Here is a 16,498-nt window from a genome sequence, read left to right on the forward strand (position 1 = left end):
GTTTTGTATTTCAAACTATGTGTCAAGTTAATTTTTAATAAATAACAAGATAATTATGTCAAAACTATTTAAGTAGTATATAATACATCAATAGAATTGTTTCTTCTGTTAGTAACATAAGTATGTGTATTTACATAGAACTATGACATGTATAGACACATTTAATATTGTTATAAATCAAAATTTCCTTCAATTCTATTATTGTATTAAGCTTTACAGAATATAACAGACTGAAAACAAGGATAATGGTAATACATGTTTATTAAAATTAGTTCCAAGAATACAATTTGTAGATAACCATAACTGGCGTCAAAAGTCCTTGTTGTCCACATTATTTATAATGAACAAGAGAAGAAGAAGAAAAACAAAAGGCAAACAACCAGAGAGAGGGGGAATATATAAGAAAGGAAATCATACATAAATTATATACATTTCTATGTATCATACGTTTACACTGATGTGCTTCTGTAGACTATTAGTTTTTAACCACAATTGTAGATATTACTTATTTCAAGAATAAGATATAAGTATTTAAGTAGTAATTAATGTTATTACTTATCAAATAAATAAATAAGTCAATAAATTGTCATCTATTATTTATTTATCCATTTTTCAAGGTTATCTATTTGTGGACATACTACTAATTACACTGATCATGATGACAACAAAAACCGTTGTTATCATTAACTTTGTATCATGATGATCGTTTATAGTAAACAAAAGTATAAACTATCCTACTATGTGGGTAAACAATTTAAATGATCATGTCTGGATTAAGAGAAAATTTAAAGCATAAATTGTGAAACATGTGCAAGCACAAATGAATGATATACTTGTAAACAAAACCCCGGTATGGGCTAGTTGATTCGATGAATAGAATAATGTATATGTGTGAAGATGAGGAATAAAGAGAGAGAGAGAGAAACAAAGACAGGTAGATGCACACACAAAAAAAGAAGTATAATAGACAGAAGAAACTACATTTAATTTAACTAAGAAATACTAGCCAACTACCCAAACTGACTATAAGTATTCATGATTGTTTAAATGTTTCATTCTTTATTTTTTTTGTCAAGAAGTTACACTTGTGGCGCCATTCAGATAAGATATCATAATATGACATTGTGATGAAAATTGAACAGTTGTGGTGAATAGTATAAAAGTGGTAACGAAAAAGAACACGCGTAAATATACTAATAACTTTAATAGAGACAGAAAGAAGTTAAACAGTTATATGGGGTGGCCACAGGAGTCATGTACCTAAAGAGAGATAGAGAGAGAGAGATACAGGGAATATTAACGAAAATTAGTAGAGAGACAAATGAATAAATTAGATTTAAATTAGTTTTGGTGGTTAATAGCCTTACTTCATGAGGACTTTTGATAAATTTAAACAAAATTTATTGAATGTAAATAGTTTTATATAAACAAAAAAAACTATTTCTCATATTAAAAAAGGAAGAGAAAAGATAAATGAAGCCATAAAGATAATCATTAGTAATATAATTAGGTTTCGAATAAATTATGTTATCATTTATCAAGATCAGTCAATGACAAGTCAATGATTTAAACAATAAATATAGTGTATAGAGAATTAATGCAGATTATTATATTTTTTAAAACAAACAAACAAGCATGCGACAATATTAGGAATTGTGGAATAAAATATAAGGCGGGATCGTGGATGTGAACTGCTGAGGAGTCCCACAATAGGACGAAACGGCTGTCAAGCAGTGCTTCCAGGTTTTCCATGGTGGTCTAGCTTCAAATGACTCATGATTTCAACTATATATAAAAAATTACTAAAAATCTCCACAAAAAACCCTCTTATCATATGCTTACTAGCAACTGGCTCCATGAGATATTTCCTGGAGTTCTTGTGAGAAGCAGTAACCAGTGGAGTTCAAACCATATATATTGTGAGATAGGAACTCACTGGAGACAATTGGTGAATGGTTGCTCAACTTCATGGATCAGTTGAAGTTAGAGATTAACACCGTTGGATGCCGGCCGGCTCAGTGGTCTATCAGTTAAGTGTTCTGGCGCGAGACTGGTAGGTCCTAGGTTCGAATCTCGCGAGTCAGGCTCGTGGATATGCACTACTGAAGAGTCTCATAATAGGACGAGTTGGCCGTCAAGCAGTGCGTTGAGGTTTTCCATGGTGGTCTAGCTTCAATTGACTGACGATTTCAACTATGAAAATACTGAAATCTCCACAAAACCCCTTCTGATAAATAGAATTAGCATAAAAACGAAAATGTTTTACTTAAAGAATGAAATTAATAATGTAATAAGGTGACAATAAAAGATAACAAGCATTTTATATTCTGGGAGATATTTTATTTACCCTAAAGGATTAAGCTATCTTTGCTTTAATGCAATTCCAAAATTTAGAAATAAATTGTCATGAATCTAATGGTTTGACAACATTTTGAAGTGAGCACTTTTCATTTGGTACTAAGATACTGTATACATAATCCTCAAATTACTTTAAGAGTTCATCGATTGATTAGAAACATCTAAATAGGTTAGAACAATAGAATTTGATCTTTTAATTAGATTTATTTGTCTTCAAACTTTAATCAAAAGTGAATTTCAAACAAAATTACTCATAAATTACATCCAGTTGCACTGGATACATTAATTGTCCTTGTGGATGCTTGGTAGACTACATTTATCAGGACATTGAACATATTTCATCGAAATTTCCATCTTTTCAGTACTGTCAGAAATATTGACTGATACTTCTTTTTAAACGAAAAGTAAAAGAAACTAAATGTTAAATATTCTGTAACCGAGTATCGGTATGATGATTATCATTTATGGATACTTGGTATAGATTATTAAGATACTACTAAAAATTACCGATTTTTGTGATTAATTGAGTTCTCTGTGATAAATGTCTTAAGGTTAATTATAGTGATAACTTGAACCACACTAACACAAGTTGATTGGAATCTGTAGTGTTAGTCAGTACATGTAGAGCGATTCTCAAATGACCTTGAAAGTCTTTTCTCATTCACTAAGTGAACAATGGCTACTTGCCGCAAATATGTTCTTAATTTACACAAGTTTTTTAATCCTGAATAGTTTTTGAAAACCTTTGTATTACCAAATTGCGATAGGTATTACTTACAAATTTATTAGTATACTCTTAGTACTCAGCTCAAATAATCAACTTACTTTCATTCAATGATATTTAATTGTAGAGTATTTGTTTTTCGAAACATCAATACACTCAAATTGGCTAAAGTTGTAAATGTTGATCATTCGATCGTGGTTTCTGTATAGCCATCAACAAAAGATGTAAAAATTATGGATCCAATCCCATGCAAGTTCTTCAATCTGCACTGATATTGAGTAACAAACGACGAGGGAGAAACAGCTTGCTATTTTTCTCTAGTTTTTAATTGTTCTCCAGTGGATTGTAGTCCACGATGAAACCTAAACTGGATATAACTATTGGATGAAAGATATATTCAATTAGTTTTTCCTTAATATGATCATAACAAACTGAATTTATTATTTGGCTGGAATGGTTTATATTCGTTTGTTGTATATATCATAGACTGACTTCAACTGGGGTACCACTAAAAACTAGGGTGTAATAGACAGCTGTTTCTCCTGGTATGAAATTGCTCACCACTGACCACCCACTAACCCATCAGACATCGAACAGAGGACCTTCTGATCTCTCAGCGAACATTTAACTGTAACCAATATTATTTACAAATCAAACAAATCTTCACGAAGCCCTTATAAATAAACTCTAAAAATCAGCTTACTAGTGGTCTGCCTCAAGATTTTTTGAAATTCTAATACGAAGTCGTGATTGTTTGGTCTCAGATATATTGGGAGTGAGACAGTTATCACCATTCGTATTGAATAATTATTGCATAATATCATAAGTTGATTCGAGTCGAAATTGTACGATTGAACTCAGACCTAGTGATAAAGTATACACTAAGAAACCTGAAAGTCGTGTTTTCGATTCCTAGCAAGGTTGGAAGTGTCCACTGATAACGACATCTATACTAGGACAATGCAGCTTGTTTTCATTAGTAACCCAAGTAAGATGAATATATGAAGAATGAAACATACGAATTATTTACTACATATTGAATATATTGAATCGCTTCTCAAAAAAGGTGTTCAACAGTTTTCCATTTCGTTCATTTCACTAATTTATGGGAAACTAGATTCCATTAGGCGTATTTAAAAGAGGATACAAAAAAAAGACAGTTATTTTAATTAAAACTTTAGAAACCATCAAATTGATTTATTTTCAACATATGATTCAAATCATCTTTAAATGTCGAGTGACTTTGATAAACAAATTAGGATTTTGGTTTAGAAAATATTCCAATACATTAAACAGGAAACTTTCTTAATTGGTATAGTAATCACAACAGTTAATGTTAAAATTGAATAAACCCTATGTGTAACAATTAGAATAAAGAAGCGGATATGGTCGGAAAAAAACTGAAGTATCATTTAAGAACTACTAGTGACTTTAAATTCACTTAGTGTGACTTGTTTGAATCTTCCCATTGATGTTTAGGACTGCAACTGGTCAGTCTCTTATTGGCATATATGCATACTGTGCGTATTGCCTCGATATAGCCTTAATTCATAAGCATTATAAGCAAAGATGGATCGAGGCAATACGCACAGTATGCATATATGCCCAATTAAAGACTGACCAGTTGCAGTCCTAATCATCAATGGGAAGATTCAAACAAACAATACTAAGTGAATTTAAACTTCGCCCCATCGCACAAACAAGTGGCCATCAGGACTCCGTAACTGAGTGGATAACGCGATGGCGTTTGAAGCGAAAGGTACTGGGTTCGAGTCGCAGAGTGAACATCAACTCTGAGGTGCAGGCACATCCAGCTAACGAGTCCCAAGCAGGACGAAACGCGCGTCCTGGATTCCATTGCTAGCCACTATCCATCTTTACTAGTGACTTTATTTAATTTAATGTCATCGTTTCAACTCACGTACATTTTATGGAGGAAAAACGAACAATGGCTTAGAAAGAAAGAAAACTACTTTAAAAATGATACTAAGTAGTAGGATAAGACAGGCAAATAAATATTCATAATATATAGCCGTTGTATTCTCGAGTATAAAAAATTGATAAATAATTCGTTTTCATTACGATGATGATCAGGGTAACATACACCTATTAAAGAGTGAAGATTAGCCAATTCAGTTTTTTTCGACTGATATCAACCACACACCTCATTGAATATTCACTGAATATGTCATGTCTAACACTTCCAGTTATTTTTCCATTCATTTAGTGAGATTAAATTTCCAGTAAATAATTCATTTCAAGTAACTGTAAAATCATATATGAGTAAAACCAATCTAGAGCGGTCCAACTAATGAATGAAAAATACAGACATACGAAAATTTGGGGCTTAGAAGGAAATCATTGATGGAGATTACCCTCTACTGCGCAGCCCCCAAATGCCCTGGTACGGCCGAAAGTGGGGAAAGTCCGCTCTCTCTCTCCAAATGCTATCACATGGCCACGCGTATATAGCCTCTACCAGCGAAGTCCTACTCACTGCCTCCTCACAGTGGCATTACTATTGTTTACGAAATTGAGAAGACGAAAAGAGAATGTCTGGCGCTTTACCTGGGTTGGTGGACCTGGAAAGTCCACCTAGGGTAGTTGGAAAACCCTGATTCCAAACCAATGGTGCATATGGGCTCCAGTATACTGATGGAACAAATGGCGTATGAATCAATCGTTGGTCATCGGCTACCATGAGACTGCATCTCCTCACGATGTTCCACTGCCTTGTGGATCAGATCTTTAGGTCAGAAGTTCCGTGTGTGGCCTCCTAAGAAAACCATCTGTTTCAGTTTGGGCACCTGGGTAGTATCACAGTCCTCACACAAATGAAATGAGATTTGTGTGGCGCATATATGTCTGGCGCCCTTTTGTACCAATATTCATGTGTTTAAATAAAATAATCTACTGTGAAACAGTCACCTATTAAATGAACGGAAAAATGATCAGAAATGCTGAGTACGACACACTTAGTAAATATTGAATACATTCTGGTTGATATCAGCAATATTTTCTAATTTTAAAACAGATTTTATTACGATTAATATCAACTCCCGTAGGAAATAAACGGGATAAGACAAGTGTTTGTTTTAATTCTGGATTTTTTTACTGAATTAACTTTCATAAGAAAATAACTCATTATTTACCGTTTAAGGACTGAAAGCTGAACTTGTCATTCCATGATTCACATTAGATTCCTGTAAAAACTTATGCAAACCATTGACAAACATTGAAAAAAGGGTTGGTTTTCATTAAGCGAACGGTATAAAATCATACGGTCGGTATATATATAATAGGAGGAAATTTAACAACCACGTTTTCTCAATGAATTTGAACTCAAATCTAATGATCCTTTAACCAGTGATTGACAATGTCTAGGGAATAGTTGAAAACTAAGGAGCACTAGACTTTTCATCAGTGCATATTCACTACCTCAAATTGTAATATCTCTCAGTTAACCTGTTATTACTTTGTCACGCTGATATGAAACCAAATATCACTTTAGTTTATTAACCACGAGGAGTTGAAATAACTATCTGATGCTAGTATTTGAAAAGTGTACACTTTTCTCCTCTCACTATCTAACTTTTACTTTTCATGTACACTTTAAAAGAAAGCTAAAACTTGTAGAAATCTACTACTCAATAGAAAAACACCTGAAGTAAACTGAAATATAACTTCCATCTATAGTTATTTAGACCTCTGTTGCAAAAAATACGTAGTTTATAGGTGTTGTAATCAATAAAGTAAACCTAAATATCGTGTTTCATTTGTTGAAAGGACCTGTGAGTTATGCTATGAATTAATAAAACAAGTACAAATTTGTATGCTCCAGTTGTGATTCCTCTGGTTTATTTGATTTGAGATATATTATTTATTTATTTATTTATTTAAGCACATAAATATTGGTAGAAGGGAAACCAGATATGTATGCGCCACACAAATCTCATTTCATTTGTGTGAGGACTGTGATACTACCCAGGTGCCCAAACTGAAACAGATGGTTTTCTTAGGAGGCCACACACGGAACTTCTGACCTAAAGATCTGATCCACAAGGCAGTGGAACATCGTGAGGAGATGCAGTCTCATGGTAGCCGATGACCAACGATTGATTCATACGCCATTTGTTCCATCAGTATACTGGAGCCCATATGCACCATTGGTTTGGAATCAGGGTTTTCCAACTACCCTAGGTGGACTTTCCAGGTCCACCAACCCAGGTAAAGCGCCAGACATTCTCTTTTCGTCTTCTCAATTTCGTAAACAATAGTAATGCCACTGTGAGGAGGCAGTGAGTAGGACTTCGCTGGTAGAGGCTATATACGCGTGGCCATGTGATAGCATTTGGAGAGAGAGAGCGGACTTTCTCCACTTTCGGCCGTATCAGGGCATTTGGGGGCTGAGATTCATTGATGTTAGTCAGATACTTATATGGATAGAAGGTTCGAGCTTTTTCCACATGATTAATTAAGATTTAACTGATTTAATTACTAAGCTACCTTTTAATTCTATTCAAAATGTTTACTATTATTGATTAATTTTTCCAAACTACATTATGAATGGTGTTATTCTCAGTCAACTTAGATAAAAACCTATCATATCTGTATCAGATTCTATCATTTGGTGAATTGAAAAGATCATGAACAATAATTAGATAACAGTATTCTTCATGAATTGATATATGATGTAAAACTACTGAGAACTATGGAGAACCAAATTGGTAGTTTGCCATACTGTCGGCTATCATAACACAGAGGATTCAACAGGTCTATTATGTCACAAATTGACTATAGTTAGAAAACCTTTTCCATAGATTTCTGAATTAGTAAGTAATACCATTATGGTCTCTTTGAGTCCTGAAATCCGTGAATTAGATTTCATGTGATATCTTACTTACTTACGCCTGTTACTCCCAATGGAGCATAGGCCGCCGACCAGCATTCTCCAACCCACTCTGTCCTGGCTGCGCCTTCTTTTCTAGTTCTATCCAGTTTTTGTTCATTCTTCTCATGTCTGTCTCCGCCTGTAGCTCCTCCGGAGGCTACTGCCGGTCCCAAGCCTGGGTAAAGAAGGAGGGTTGGGCATGGGGTTAGCGACCCCATCCCGTAGAAAACCAACTCGCTAGAAAAATGCTAACCAGAAAAAATGTGATATCTTAGGCATACATTATTGAAGAGTATCAAACTAAAATTGAATATTTATCCAGCTCTCACCAGTTTTAATTTTCCTAAATCCCTGTTTAGAAATATTTTAGAATTAAAATAATTTCTACAAACCATCCCCCTAAATAATTTCTGGGGAAGCCTAAATTCATTCCGTTTTCTTTCTTTTATCCATAAATATTTGTTTTGATGTGTAAGGAAGACAATGATAACATTTCTCTCATTCATATTTCCTCACTAACCTTTGTTGTTATCTGATTGGTTATCCTAGTTTTCAGTTCGCTATTTTTCCTATGTCTCAAGGGTATATTCATTACTATACAAAGAGAGTTATTCTAATACAATTTTGACTTCTTGAATAGTAAGTTTTTTCCTGAGATCGTCGAAGTGTTGTGTATCAACAATCTGATCGAATTAGTTGGTATAGATCTCGTTCGTATTAGAAGAATCATCACAATCGTTCGGAATCACAAGCTATCATAAAATATTGGTCGGCGGCCTATGCTCCATTGGGAGTAACAGGCGTAAATAAGTAAGTAAGTAATTATAAAATATGAAAACGACGAACTAGTATGGCTGACATCCGTTTTAATGATTATTAAACAATTTAAAAAAACTCATGATGAAAAACAGTTCAAAGAACTTTTGTTTATAACACATGTAGTCGAGATAAGGATTCAAATAAATGTCATCAGCTTGCACTGTTTGTAATTATACACATATGTTGGTTGACTAACATGCTGATTAGTGGGTGTTATGTAATATATATGTTACATCATAAAGAGAATAGAAAATGCACAAAAAGGAACTGTTCAAACTAATCACAATATGACCATGAAAATAAAGATGCCTAGGAAACGTTCCAGTCTAAAGTTGGCATAAAAATACTAGTATACAAAAAAAAAACTAAATCATACTACTCAATTTGGTAGTTGATCTAAAATGTATCCAAAGGTATAAGGGAAAGGGGTAAATGAAAGTGAAGAGATATCAATTCATTTAAAAGTAATATTTATTTGAGACTTATTCAACAACAACACACAACCGATTACTTCTATATAGTTAATGTATACATATCTGTCATCTTGCTCCTTGCTATGCTTAAATATATATTTACATACAGAATTTTGTGTCGTATTGCTCATTCGTTGAAGTTAGCCAACATTCAAATTAGATTATTTTTTAATGACTCCTTTCCATTGTTCATAAACAGAAGAGAAATAGAAAGTGGGGAAAATAGCTTAAATAGATCTCTAAAATACCGGAGAATTCTTTCAGTTCATGTATCATCTATGTACACAAGTGTTTACACATATACATATATACGCATAATTCCTGGAAATAAGCGAATTGTATCAGAAATTACAGTATTCGAATCATTTCAGATTGGAATAAGTGTATCATTATTATAATTATTATGATTATCATTAATACTATTAGTATTTTGTTTAAAATGTTGTTCAACAGTATCCTTTTGAAATTCCGATAGCATCAATGATGTTGTACATGGTATATATGAAGATAATCCAGTTGTTGAAATAGTTGCATCAGAATTTTGTGAAGAAAACACTACTGATGGATTGGTAGACAAGGGAAACAATGTAGATGTTAAATTATTTAATGGTTGAGTTGAATTGAGGTTACCTAAAGAATTCATCAATGTTGATAATTGCATTGCAGAAGGAACAAATTTTGAAAATGTTGATGAATTCAATAGTGAATTTGATAAATTCATTGTTTGACTAAAAATATTATCTGAAAATAGTCGTTTTAATAAAAAAGAATTGAAATCATTCATATTCTGTTGATTAAATGTTTGCATTAATGATGATGAGGAGGATGTAGGCGGTGAAATTGATTGTTGTTGGCCAAAAGAATTGAATGTTGAACAGTAAAACATATTGACAAGATCTTGTGCCAATTTCTCTTTATCTCCTGATATAGATGGAAATGTTGATGATGATGATGAAGAAGTGGAAGTTGAAGTACAACAAGAAATTGATGTTGATGATACAACTGGTAATGAAGATGTCATTGATGAAAGAGAGGATGAGATTGATCCTGCTAATTCATTTGTCAATATTGACTGATATAAATGAGAATCGTTTTTCGATATATAATCTAACACTGTATTAACTCTACTGGGATCAGCAGCGTTCATAACGGGGTGTAACAACGGTTTTGGGTTATCTGTTAAAATGTATAAATTTAAAATTAAAAAGAATTCGTGATCAAAATTTAAAAGGAGAAAAATATGAGAAACTAAGAAGTTTACTGTTCAACAAATGAAACACTAGTTGTCATTTACATTCAACCTTCTGATTAAACAGACAGTGATAGAATTTCAACTGGTAATGTTAGATGATTTCACTAGTTCATCATAATTGAAACTACTTTCCTAAGATATGAATATTTTTTCTGTCATTCAGTGAAAAGTCTGTACAGAGACATTAAGAGTATAATGAGAAGTTTTGGAAGATTTTTGAAAAGGTTTTTCCTCATCAACAGTTTACCTTGTAAAGTGTTTTATTTCAAAAGTATTTAATATTGATGTATGAAAATGAACAAAGCATAAGTATTCTCTGCATATGGGCATATTATCTACATAGTTGAAATCAATTGACAGGAAGCCAATAAACTAGATTTTATCCAACTTAGCATTCCTCAGGAAGTCGTGTCAACAATCTTTGTTATTTGATAAGATATTGGCTGATTTTCAGTAACCTATTTCTATGAACATGCCAGTTTTATCAAATCTTTAGCTCCAGAGTCTTATATTTCTTTATATATTTCCTCCCTTCTGAAAACCATTGAGGGATTCTCAGAGTATCCTAACATACACATATGACCGTGTGGCCATTTCTCGACTTACTTTATAAAACCTAGTGTCAAATATGGTCAGTTTTTATAAACATTACGTTGTAAAATTCAAGTAACACTGATGGTTAGCATAGCATGATGATATTATGTTATTGACTGCCCATTGTGCAACCAATGCATTTCATCTGACCTTAACAGTTAAGACGTGAATATCTCACTTTCAAAGTATATGCCCGGTGTGTTTAACTGGAAGGATAACAGACAAAACACCAAACTTTCAAAACAATTAGTGACAAGCTTCACCCTTTTTCCATGTATTCCAAAAATGCACAACAGATTCTACACTTAAGTTGAATTACTAGAGGTTTGAATTTACACGTGTATCTAAACCTAATAAGAAATATGTGATGGTCTCTAGTCAAATGGATTTGATCACCATCACAAAGGATTGAATGACATTAAAATATTGCTTATAACTAGTTTACAAATTATCAGTCTACATACAAGACTATAGCTTGCCAACTAAATTATCTTTGAAATAATATAATTAATCATTCAAAAAGTAATTTTTATGGTGAAATCTTGTATAAACGTGAATAGTTACACAGGTAAAGAAACAAATCTCATCATATCATTAACATAAAGAAAAAAACGATGGTAAAATCATCATACAGAATCAACCAAATCCAAAAACTTTCAGCGCTCATTTTTAAACGTCAAATTAGCTTTAAATTATTTTTCTCTACTCATTGTGTTTTCATTTTCACCCCTCCCCTCTCTCTCTCTCTTATATAGTTTTGTCTATTGTAGGTGACTAAAAAGAAAACTGACTGACTGACTGACTGACTGGAGATACTTCTCTTTTTTTCTCTTAAGTACAACAGAGATTGTAATCTGTCACTCAAAGCACCACTATTATTATTATTATACACCATATTTGAAACAGAAAGATGGTTACCTAGTAATAAATAAAAAGAAAAACACACATATCAATCAGTCACATGGGTAACCATTAGAACCTGTTAATATTGTGTACTTTTATCATTGGTTCATTATTATATTGAATAGACTGCTGAATTACTGATAGCACCATTGAAATATATCACGGCTAATAATAACATTTATTGTTATTATTATTATTATAGTACATTATGTATATAAATATAGTTGTATACATATATGTAATTAAATAAGCAAGTGTACAGTTCAAAATAGCACTACTATTGACTAGTGCCAAGAGTAGTATATTACGATTCAGTTCACCACCTTCATGCTTTGAGATAATTTATACATTTGAGTAAAAAACACATATTCCTAGATATATGTATAGTAATTTAAATGATTAAATGGCTCAGTGGTCTATCGATTAATTGCTCGCGCGCGAGACTGGTAGGTCCTGGGTTCGAATCTCGTGGGGCGATGTCGTGGATGCGCATTGGCGAGGAATCCCACAATAGGACGAAACGGTCGTCCAGTGCTTCGAGGTTTTCCATGGTAGTCTAGCTTTAATTGACTCATGATTTCAACTATGAAAAATACTGAAATCTCCACAAAACCCCTTCTGATTAATTATTACTCATATTGTATAGGTACTAATATAAATTACTCCTGTAGGCAGTAATTATTTCTTATAAAAAATGTCAAACCGATGACAAATCTCTAAGAATAAATCAATGTTTAATTTGTATAAATTGGACTGATTCCAAAATATACACTCACAGCACAACTCTGATTATCTGATATCAGTTTAGTTAATATTAAGACTTTTGTATTAAAAATAAAAGAGAGTAAATAATATTTATTAGAAGATGATAGATGTATACGATGGTTAGTGTACTAAAATTTTATGGGTGTGGTCAGTAAAGTACATGAAACAGTTGATGTTGAAATTTGACTAAACACTAAATCCATTGTATTTCTTCTTATTGTATTTATTTATTATTATTTGAACACAGAAATATTGGTACAAAGGGGTACCAGATATACATACGCCACGCAAATATCATTTTATTTGTGTGAGGGCTGTAATACTAACCGGGTGCCCAAACCGAGACAGGTGGTTTTCTCATGCAGCCACACCCGAAGCCTCTGACCTAATGATCTCATCCATAAGGCAACAAAGCATCGTGAGGAGATGTAGTCACATGGTAGCTGGTGATCAACGATTGATTCATACGCCATTTGTTCCCTCAGAATACTGGAACCCATATGCATCATTGGTTTGGAATCAGAGTTTTCCAACTACCCTAAATGGACGTTCTGTGTCCACCAACCCGGTTAAAGCACCGGACATTAGCTTATCGTCCTCTCAATTTCGTAAACAATAGTAATGCCACTGTGAGGAGGCATTGAGTAGGACTTCCCTGACAGAGGTTATATACGCATTGCCATGTGAGAGCATTTGCTGAGGGAGAGCGAACTCTCCTCACTCTCGGCCGTACCGCTACTAACACTACCATTATTACGATTATTATTAGTATCATTTACTTGAAACGTAAGCATCATTATTGTTATCATTAGTTTATTTTTATAATCATTATTAATAATATAATTTATCCAAGAAATTTGCATAAAACAAAAATGAAATTTAATATTAAAATTATCTAAAAAAAAATTAATTATTAAGTTACTTTCAATCGCTTCTAGTTAGGGTTTAGACAATATGTATTTTTTAAAAAGTCAAGTTTATAAAAGTCGATGTATAAACACACACAACATACAGATAGATAGATAGATAGATAGACACACATATAGATAGACACACACATAATTAGATAGACAGACAGACACTTTAAATTGTCACTAACTTAAATAATACATGTTTCGTTTTGTTCGTGTTAATCTCTTTTATATTACTTACTTATATACCCATGTATCATTTACACATAGCTAGATAGATAGATAGATAGATAGATATATGATTATCTCTTTAATTGTTTTAAAATGAAACTTTTTAATTATCATTTTATTCAATGGCAGTGTAAACACTATTAGCTACTAATTCATGCTTGACTTTTTTTTAATAATTTATATTCAAATCATGTGTATAAAGTCATTAGTTTATGCAAATGATATTGAAATATAGATAGTATGTATATGTATTCAGTCAAGTTTTCTTTTTGAATTAATTCAGATTATGATAACTTGAACGATATACTATGGCGTCATTTTAAAAAAAGAAAAAAGAAGAAAAGAAAAGAAAAAAGAAGAAAAAGAGAAAAAAGAAGTAAAGAAGAGAAAAGAAAAAAACAAAAAAAGGATGTTGAATAAAATAACGGTTAATATAAACTACATAGATTGTTCAAAACTTCATAACATATACGCACTGACTAGTCATGGTTTATTGTCATGTTAATTGTTGCTATTACTGAAGAGTTAAGAAAAAGGTGTTGAAAAGACTAATTAGATTAAATAAGGTTCCAAACTGTTATTTTGTTTTCTTTCTTTCTTTTTTTATCAATATAAGTAATTTCATAGATTAAGATGGTTAATTTTATCATAGTCGTTTTGTAAAGGTATTTGTTATTAGTTATTATGAAAGGGGTGAAGTATTAAGCTTGAAAACGGTCCTTTTTATAAAGTTCAATATGTTTTGGTATAGTGTTTGTTTAACTAAGATAATAAATAATGATAAATCTGTTTATTTAGTTCTATGCAAATTTTTATTCCAGTTAAGGTAATTAATAAAATTATATACTTGACAAACTAGTTATTTCATTGTTAGGTATATATATATATATACCTAACCGTACAATTCTAATCTCAATACAATACATTTGAGTTCTCTATGCTATCTTCATTTCTGATCCAGTAGTGATTATAAGAGTGTGTACTAGTTATTATTATTATTAATATTAGTAGTAGGAGTAGTTTTCATATTATACTTAATACTACTAATAGTTCGAAACATCCAAGAATAAATACTAGGATTTAAGCTGCCCCCAAAGGCCTTGGTACGGCTGAGAGTGGGGAGAGTTCGCTTTCCCTCTCCAAATGCTTTCACATGGCCATGCGTATATAGCTTCTGCGAGGAAAGTCCTACTCACTGCCTCCTCACAGTGGCATTACTGTTGTTTACGAGATTAAGAGAACGAAAAGCGAATGTCTGACGCTTTACCTGGGTTGGTGGACCCGGAAAGTCCACCTAGGGGAGTTGGAAAACCCTGATTCCAAACCAATGATGCATATGGGCTCCAATATCCTGATGGAACAAATGGCGTATGAATCAATTGCTGGTCATCGGCTACCATGTGACTGCATCTCCTCACGATGTTCCACTGCCTTGTGGATCAGATCTCTAGGTCAGAAGTTCCGTGTGTGGCCTCCTAAGAAAACCATCTGTTTCAGTTTGGGCACCTGGGTAGTATCACAGTCCTCACACAAATCAAATGAGATTTGTGTAGTGCATATATATCTGGTGCCCCTTTGCGCCAATGTTTATGTGTTCAAATAAAATAAAGGATTTAAGCTAACGGCTAAACACAATCAACTTCCTATAAAAACAATGGTTTTTATTGGTAAATTTAGATCGGTAGTTTTGATAAAGATGGACGTGATTTGGAAATGGTTCTCATTATGGACTAATTTCAATTAGAAGGTTCATCACTAGCTTCTTTTCGATGGATCTTATATTTAGGTTACACTTTTACTCTAGGAACTAGTCATACATTTAGGTTATACATTGTTTGTAATTAAACAGCCAATAGATCCACTAAAATCGATGATAATTTGATAGCATTAAATTCTTTCTTTAGGTATTCCCCTAATTTGGATCCATAATTAACTGCTAATTAACAGGCGATTATCAACAAGTACACTCAGCACTCTAAATACAACTCACTGAGTGCATGTTTTTCTACACTGGTTCGAGTTAGATTTTGTACGTATTTATATGTGTATGGGATGGTGGTGTAAATTTCTAATAAGTGGTAAAGTGACTGAAAGATAACTGCTGTAACTACTAAGCTGCTATACTCACAACACAACTGTGTACATTAAATTTTACTGACAATTACATAATAAATATTTGAAAATTTTGAAAAATCTTAAATAGTTTATCGGTAAATTAGTGACTATATTACATTTTAAAATGTCAAAATTAAGCTCACGAAAATAGCATGAAAAACAACGTTCATATATATATATGGCAACGGATACTACTGAATGTATAGATAAGTCAGTCCTAAAAAAGGTCAGCCAAAACCTGGATAATTTAGTGTTACCATCTTCGGTTGTGACAGTTATGATACAAGTTCGAATTCCAGGTGAAACATCAATTCACTCAGAATCATAAACAAACCTTGATGAGGAATACAAGTATCACGAAAAATCAGATGGTTCCAACCACCAAATATACATCATCCACGTTTCTCCTGGAATAGAGACCAGAACCTTCAAATATTGTGGCGAACGCTCAACCTTCTTATT

Source organism: Schistosoma mansoni, chromosome 3 (assembly GCF_000237925.1).
Source record: "Schistosoma mansoni strain Puerto Rico chromosome 3, complete genome".
Lineage (NCBI taxonomy): Eukaryota > Metazoa > Platyhelminthes > Trematoda > Strigeidida > Schistosomatidae > Schistosoma > Schistosoma mansoni.